Here is a 7,618-nt window from a genome sequence, read left to right as displayed (position 1 = left end):
ACAAGAAAGGCTCTGTGGTTGCTTCATAGCTGAGTTCCATAAACAGCCAGTCACTCTCCACCCCATTGGCCACTGTCCGTGGCGTTTGAAAGCACCTCCCGGCTTGCTGTGCGGTTAGCTGTGGCTGCGCACCTGAGCAGACGCGAGGTACCCCACCGCCAGGTGAGGCCACTATCTCCCCTCCTTCCCTGCCTAGTCCTCCATTTTCTTTTCCTGATTGTAAGCTGCAAGTTCGTGAGCAAGTGATAGCGGGTGTTGCTGAAGCCGGTAAAGGCCCTAACACTGTGGGAGTCTGGCCTCTGAATTGGAGAGAAGCTGCAAGTTTGGGGTTTCTCCCACAGAGGAACAAACTTCTGAGTTAAGCGAGGGTTTATTTCCTAGTACAGGCAATCAGTGCAATGTGAATTCTTCTTAAAATTTAAAAAATCTATTTACTTTTTTATGTACTTGGAAGAGAGAGAATGAGATAAATCTTTCGTCCCCTGGATCAACCCATAGCATGGTTGAGCAGGCTGAAGCCAAAGGACCAAGAGGGAACCAGCTAATGGAGCCATCATCACTACTTCCTCTTAGGGTGAACATTAGTAGGAAGCTGGAGTCAGAAGCAGAGCTGATACCTAATCCCTCTCTGAATAAGAGCATAGGAGTGTAAGCTTCCAAAGCAGAGGTACTCACCCCTATGAATTCTAATTGGTCACATTGTTTTCGGCAAATCAGTCTGACCTTCTTTTGTCCACCCCTTTTGTATTGCACTGCCAACCACAGGTCTGGGATGAATTCTGACTTAGCCACTCATTGGCTTTGAAGTCAGGAGCAATTTACGGGTAATTCATAGGTCACTTAGATGTAAGGAGCCTCAACTTCTTCATTTGGGAATGATAAGAAGACACTCCATGTTCATCTGAAGAATGATCATTGAGTCAGTGATTAGGTTAGGAAAGTCTTGTCCAGAACACCCACACAAAAGTGACTGATTAACTGACTCAACATGGCACATCCCATATGACAGAATATGTTAAATAAACATTGACAGCAAAAGCGTTGGTGACAAAACTTAAGTTACAAAAAAGTGTTTACAAGATGGCTTTCTTGATTAAAACTTAGGTAACTCTCTCAAAAGGTTAATATGTTCTGGGCAGCTAAAACTTGTGTTTGTATATGACTGTACATTTTGTGTTCGTTTATGGCTTCTGATTCCTGTACACTGAGATGGGAGGACAAGGAAAGGTGCATGGAGGGTCTTTATTCAAGAAATGCTGGACACATGGCCCTTGACCCATTTTCCTTCCAGGAGGGCAGGAATTGGGGGAGAGCCCCCAGGAATGATGAGGATTTGTGTCCTGTTCCTGACCTGGGGCACAGCTCTGGACTAATTCCCCTAGTCATGGCTGGGGAAGTCAGGCAGGGCTGCTGATCTTACGTGTGTCAGATGTGGCACAGCAGACATGGCCACCACATCCTCTTGAGCTGTTTAGATACAGCTGATAGAGAAGATTCAAATTCTTAAGTTGTAGGTAGAGGACCCAGGAAGGAGGTAAGACAGAATGAATGGGGGCCTTCCTAAGGGGTCAAACCTGCATTTTGCTACTGCGATGAATTCTGTGCTTATAAAATGCCTACCATAGACCCTCAAAAGTTCATGGCTACAACTGTACAATGTGCTTGTGGTGTACATGACACAGTGGAACTGATGGTGTTTTAGGATGTTATTCCTGACTCCCCTGGGTGTCTAGCTGCGCCCTGGCTCCTGTCCATGGAAGCTACAGCAGCCCTGGTTCTGGGAATAGGGCCCAGGACTGCCTGAGTCAAAGGACCCAGGCTCAGCACTGACTTTCAGCTTGGACTGAGTTGAATTTGACAACAGGCTTTGTGGACAGAGAAAGCCCTTCCCAGATTGCCAAATGACCAAGTAGATCTGAGTCATGGTGCAGATGGGATGCAGGATGTGATGGGAATTTTCATCCAGTGCAAAGCGGACAGTCTGTCTGGGGACTTAGGAAGAGAGAATTTACTGGAACCATCATGCTCACTTGCTTACCATCGCTCTATAGCTTCTCTCCCTGTGCCAGCAGAATAGTCTCAGCAACAGAATCCTGTGACCTCAGAGATGTCCATCAGTAGCCATTAGGGAAATGCAAATCAGAGCCAGAGTGAGCCGTCATCTCACACCAGCTGGAATAGCTATTATCGGAAAGACAGAAACTAGCAAATGTCCTGGAGAAAATGATTAGACTCGGTTGGAAGAAATGCAAATTAGGTTAGCCGCTATAGGAGAACAGTGTGGGGGTTCCTCAAAACTAAAAATAGATCTAACATTTGAGGCCGCTCGCCCTCTTCTGAGTATCTGAAGGAAGTGAAATCAGCCTGTGGAAGAGCTGGTGGTGCTCCCACGTTCACTACGGCACTATTCACGTGGCTAAGACACGGAATCAACCCAGATGTCTATGACAGGTGAACGAATAATGGAAATGTAGTGAATATTATTCAATGCTTTAAAAAGAATGAAATCCTGATATTTGCAGCAAAATGAGTGAAACTCAGGATCACTGTATTAAGTGAAATGAACCACCATGGGCCTCAAGTTTAATGTCTTTTAAAAGAGATGATAGGATCAGTCAACTTTCTATGGGCATAATGGAAAAAGCTCTTAGCGTATAACTTTTGTAAGAATATGTTTAAGGTTGATACTCCCTGAAAAGAAATGCTCATTTGTGAGGAGTGGGTAATTGTAGAAGCAAAGCTCCAAAGGGATCAGGGCTATTATATAACACAACCCTTAAAATGCAGGTTTGGGGGAGCCAGACTGGCTGGATGTGAAAACAGCCCTGCCCCTTCGCACACGAATAGCCTTGGGCAAGTGACTTCTCAATGTGCTCATCTGTAGAATGGGGCTAACAAGGCTGTGTCTCTCGGGGTCACAGTAACAGTGGAGAAAAGATGAATTCTGTAAAGCACCTAGATTGGTGCCTGATATGCCAAAGTGCTGAAAATAAATTCCACAAAATTGCTTCCTCACGGCATCACAGCAACTGAAAACCATCAACGATCTAAACATTTGTCTGGTTAAATTTATGAAAATGAAAGATCATATGCTTAACCTTATAATCCCATGTCTTAGGAATCTGTTTTATAGAAAACGTGTTCATTGGCAGACAAAATATTAAAGTCATGTTCACAATAGCAGTCTATACAATAACAACAAAAAAAGCCAAGCAAATAAAATGGTGGCCAAAAGGTATTGATGACCTGAATTGCTGCAAATCTACTTGTTAGTAATTGCACAATCCAAAAAGGATGAGATACATTTAAGTGGACACAGAAAGGTAGCCACCACTAATGTTTGGTGGTAAAATCCAGAAAGGGGTGAGATGTGGGGGCCTCCAGGCCTTGTGGCTGCTGTCCAGGGTAGCTGTCTTCAGGGATAGGGCTTCCTTCCACCACACAGGAAGATGGGGCCACGTGGTTTCCATGTGAGTGGTGGCCCTCTGTGGCCTTCCTGCTTTGTCATAGGAGCCTCAGGCAGAAGACACTGCCAATCCCAGCTTCCAGCAGGTATAGGCCTGCCAGCATGAGCCAGAGGCATAGAAGGGAAAGGTGGACGTAGGGTCTGATTTCCAAAAGAAATTGCTACCTGTGAGTCTCTGTGGAAGTAGCAGCCATGATCACCCCTGAATCAGGACAATGACAATACCCCCAGGAAAAGCTGCCCCATCAGAGGTCCTCAGGAGCGCCCATCTCAGCTGCTCAGGGCCGGGCCCTGGGGCATGGCAGGGGAGGGGGAATCCCCACAGCTTCCCAGGGAGCAGGGGAAATCCCACAGAAAAGAACTTATTTGCTCCAGGGGAACTCTGTGGGAGAGCAGGAAACTTGAGGGCAAAAGGAAGTGGCCCTGCTTGTGCAGCTTGGCCATAAGCTCCAGGCTGTGTGGTCACTGCTGTCACACATGCACACCTGCTAGGCTGCATGTTCTTGAAGTTTTTGCAATTTGAGAAACTCAGTGGAGACAGATGCTGAAGCAGGCATCTGTCATTTTCTTTTTCTTTTTTTTTTTTAAAGATTTATTTTATTGTTATTACAAAGTCAGATACATAGAGAGGAGGAGAGATAGAGAGGAAGTGGAGCAGCCAGGATTAGAACCGGCGACCATATGGGATCCTGGCACGTTCAAGGTGAGGATCCTTAGCCACTAGGCCACGCCACCAGGCCCAGGCATCTGTCATTTTCAATGCCATTTTCTAAAGGGAGGCCGTGTGATGTGGCAGAAGAGTGCTGATTTTTAATGAAAGACTGGCTTCATGTTTTATGAATAGATTATATTAACTTACTGAGTCCCAATTTCCACTGTGGAATGAGAACACAATGATTCTGTGAAGCTGTGATGGGAAATGAAAGCACAGGTGCAAGACTTAGCCGTCGTGTCGCCTCTGACCAGGGGCCAGGTCTGGTTTCATAGGTCAACTACTGCACGAGTATGTTGGGGGATAGCACGAGGGGGGCAGCAATTCACCTGCAGCTTCATTCCTGCAGGCTGCTTTACAGCCTCCACCCAGGGAGGAACACTTCATCTGAATAGGATAATGGTGCTTCCTGTGCCAAGCTGAGCTCTTGTGGAGCTGTGCCCATTGATAGGCAATTTTTGTCTAATTCTCTAATTTAAACTACTAGCGGTCTCCTGCCAGCCTTCCACGACTTTCTGCATTTAGTGCAGGCTGCTTGGTCAGACATTCCCCACCCTTGCTGGATGTGAAGCTGGCTTCAAATCCCGCTGCTCCTGAGGACCAACTAGGGGACAACGGTTGCCATGGAGAGATATTGGGGCTCTGTTTACTCTGGGACTCATCCTTTAAGGTAAGGGGCCTTGAGCAGCCAGGGGTCTTCACAAGCTGTTTAATGAGATATCTTTCTCCTTAAAAATCTCAGTTGGCACTTGAATCAAATGAGATTCATTCTTCAGGGTTTGGATGATTCTGAGGATAAAGCCTTAATCCACCAGGAAGGCAGCACAGCCTTCTGCAGCTTCTGCTGATTCTGACTCACAAGCCAGTGACTCTCTGTTTGATGTCTGCCAACTGTCTTAGCTTCCCTGAGCCACAGTTTAAAATGGAGGGATAACAGTTCCTTCCTCCAGCTCTGGAATAAGTGCCTGCCCTAGAGCAAGCAGTGTGCAGGTATTTTTTCTAAGTTAATGAGCTAAAAATATGGTGTGGGTAGGTACCCACAGATGATGGATGGAAACTTTGGCTCTGTCTTACCAGGTGACTAAGGGGCAGCATCCAGCACCCCTTCCCCAACCTCTGGCAGGCAGCAGAGCCAGTCTCCAGCCACAAGGGAGGAGGGGAGGAAGGTCAGTACAGGACTTTGTCATGGAGCTGGGTGCCACACCTGCTCTGGTGGGGTCCAGCGCTGCAGCCCTGGGGAGTAGGGATAAGCCTGGGTGAGGCGCCCTCTAGTGCTGAAACAATGACGATTCGCCAATAGCTCACTGGCAGCAGAGACTAGGGGCTCCAGCAGTCCAGTGCTAAACAGAGTGTCTGCAAGCTCAGGCACTAAGTACTCATTTGGAATTCATGGAAGGAAGGCCATAGCCAGATTGTAAGAACAGGAAACAATTCCTCGTCTTTCAGTGTGGAGATGGTGTCATAAGTCACCAAGCCTCAAAGACTTTCAGGGAACCTTGAGCTCACAGGTAAACTCACAGCTCAACTTTTATGACCTCAAATTATCAGAGAAAGGGGTGAGGGTGAAGGAGGAGAGCCCAGTGTGATGGTTCAGTTGGCTATTCCTCCACCTTGCAAGTGCCGGGATCCCATATGGGCACCGGTTTGTGTCCTGGAAGCTACACTTCTCTTCTAGCTCCCTGCTTGTGGCCTGAGAAAGCAGTCGAGGCCGGCCCAAGGTCTTGGGACCTTGTACTCATGTGGGAGACCTGGAAGAGGCTCCTGGCTCCTGGCTTTGTAGCAGCTCAACTCCAGCTTTTGTGGCCACTTGGGGAGTAAACCAGCAGAGGGAAGATATTTCTCTATTTGTCTCTCCTTTTCTGTGTAAGTCTGATCTGCCTTTCCAATAAAAATAAAATAAGTCTTTTTTAAAAATGGAATTTCTTCAAATTAAAATCCCCTGTACAGAAAACAAAACAATCAACAGTGTGAAAAGATAACCAAGAGAGTAGGAGAAAATATTTGCCAACTACACATCTGGTAATGGGTTTATAACCAGAATATATGGGGAATTCAGCTCAGTAACATAGGAACACGTATTTCAAGGATAAAACGGGAAATAGATCTGAATAGATTTCTTTTTTTAAGAACCCTAACATGTGGGTAACAGATTTTGAAGTGAATACACATCAGCAACCATTAGAGAAATACAAACCAAAGTCACAAGAGGTACTACCTGACTCAGATAGAATGGCTCTTTTCGAAACCACAAGCTACCAAGAGCTGGTGGGATGTGGAAAGAATGAACCCTGGCACCCAACTGGGGGCAGGGTAGATTGGCACACTGTAGATGCACAGAGGTTCTTCAACCATTAAACAGAGAACTGCAACATGACTCACCGTTTTTGGTAGCAGGCATATAGATAAAGGAAATGCAACTAGCATTTCAAAGAAAAACCTGGCTCAAGTAAAGTGTTGGCAGCTGGCAGTCTGCCTGTGGCCAGAGCCCAGAAGCCCCTGGGTCTTGCCGAGATTGCTCCTTGGCCAACCTTGGATCAGGGATCCTGAGTGAGACCACAGTGTCAGCCTATTTGGCTCCGAGATGCCAAGTCCACCAGATGTCCATCGGGATAGTCAACAAGACACACAGTGACCTTAGTGCTGAAGTGCTGGGTCAACCAGTTGTCTTGATACAGAGGCTCACCTACAACCACTTTTATGTTTTCTAGAAGCTTAATTTAACGGGAGAGTCCAAAGGCCCCAAAGAGCCTGTGGATAACCAAAGGTGAAAATCACTTGCTGAGAAGCTTGAGTGGATGGTCCTGGGCTTTCACAAATAATGGCAATAATTGCTAGTATGATTCTTTAGATCATAAATATAAATTAGTATAATTATCAATATGTAAAAACAAATAATATAAATTTTAGAACCCTAAACCTAAGTTACTGACTGCTATAAATAAATTTATATAAGCAGTAAAATTACAAATAATTATAATCTTTTCTTTAAAGATTTACTTATTGGAAAGTCAGATATACAGAGGAGAGACAGAGAAGATCTTGTGTCCAGTGATTGACTCCCTAAGTAGCTACAACAGCCAGAGCTGTGCTGATCTGAAGCCAGGAGCCTGGAGCTTCTTCTGGGTCTCCCACACGGGTGCAGGGTCCCAAGGCTTTGGGCCGTCCTCGACTGCTCTCCCAGGCCACAAGCAGGGAGCTGGATGGGAAGTGGGCCACTGGGATTAGAACCAGTGCCCATATGGAATTCTGGCATATATGAGGCCAGGACTTTAGCTGCTAGGCTACTATGTTGGGCCCAAGAAATAATTATAATCTTATTATTATTCATGAAGGTTATTATTGCTATTTGTAGTTATTGTATTAAAAACAGCCAAAAGGAGCAAGCTGTTGGTGCTGTGGTTAAGAGCCCCTTGAGACACCTACATCTCATATTGAGAGCC

Source organism: Ochotona curzoniae, unplaced genomic scaffold (genome assembly GCF_017591425.1).
Source record: "Ochotona curzoniae isolate NIBS_2020 unplaced genomic scaffold, NIBS_Ocur_1.0 scaffold_2453, whole genome shotgun sequence".
Lineage (NCBI taxonomy): Eukaryota > Metazoa > Chordata > Mammalia > Lagomorpha > Ochotonidae > Ochotona > Ochotona curzoniae.
This window is presented reverse-complemented; position numbering follows the sequence as displayed.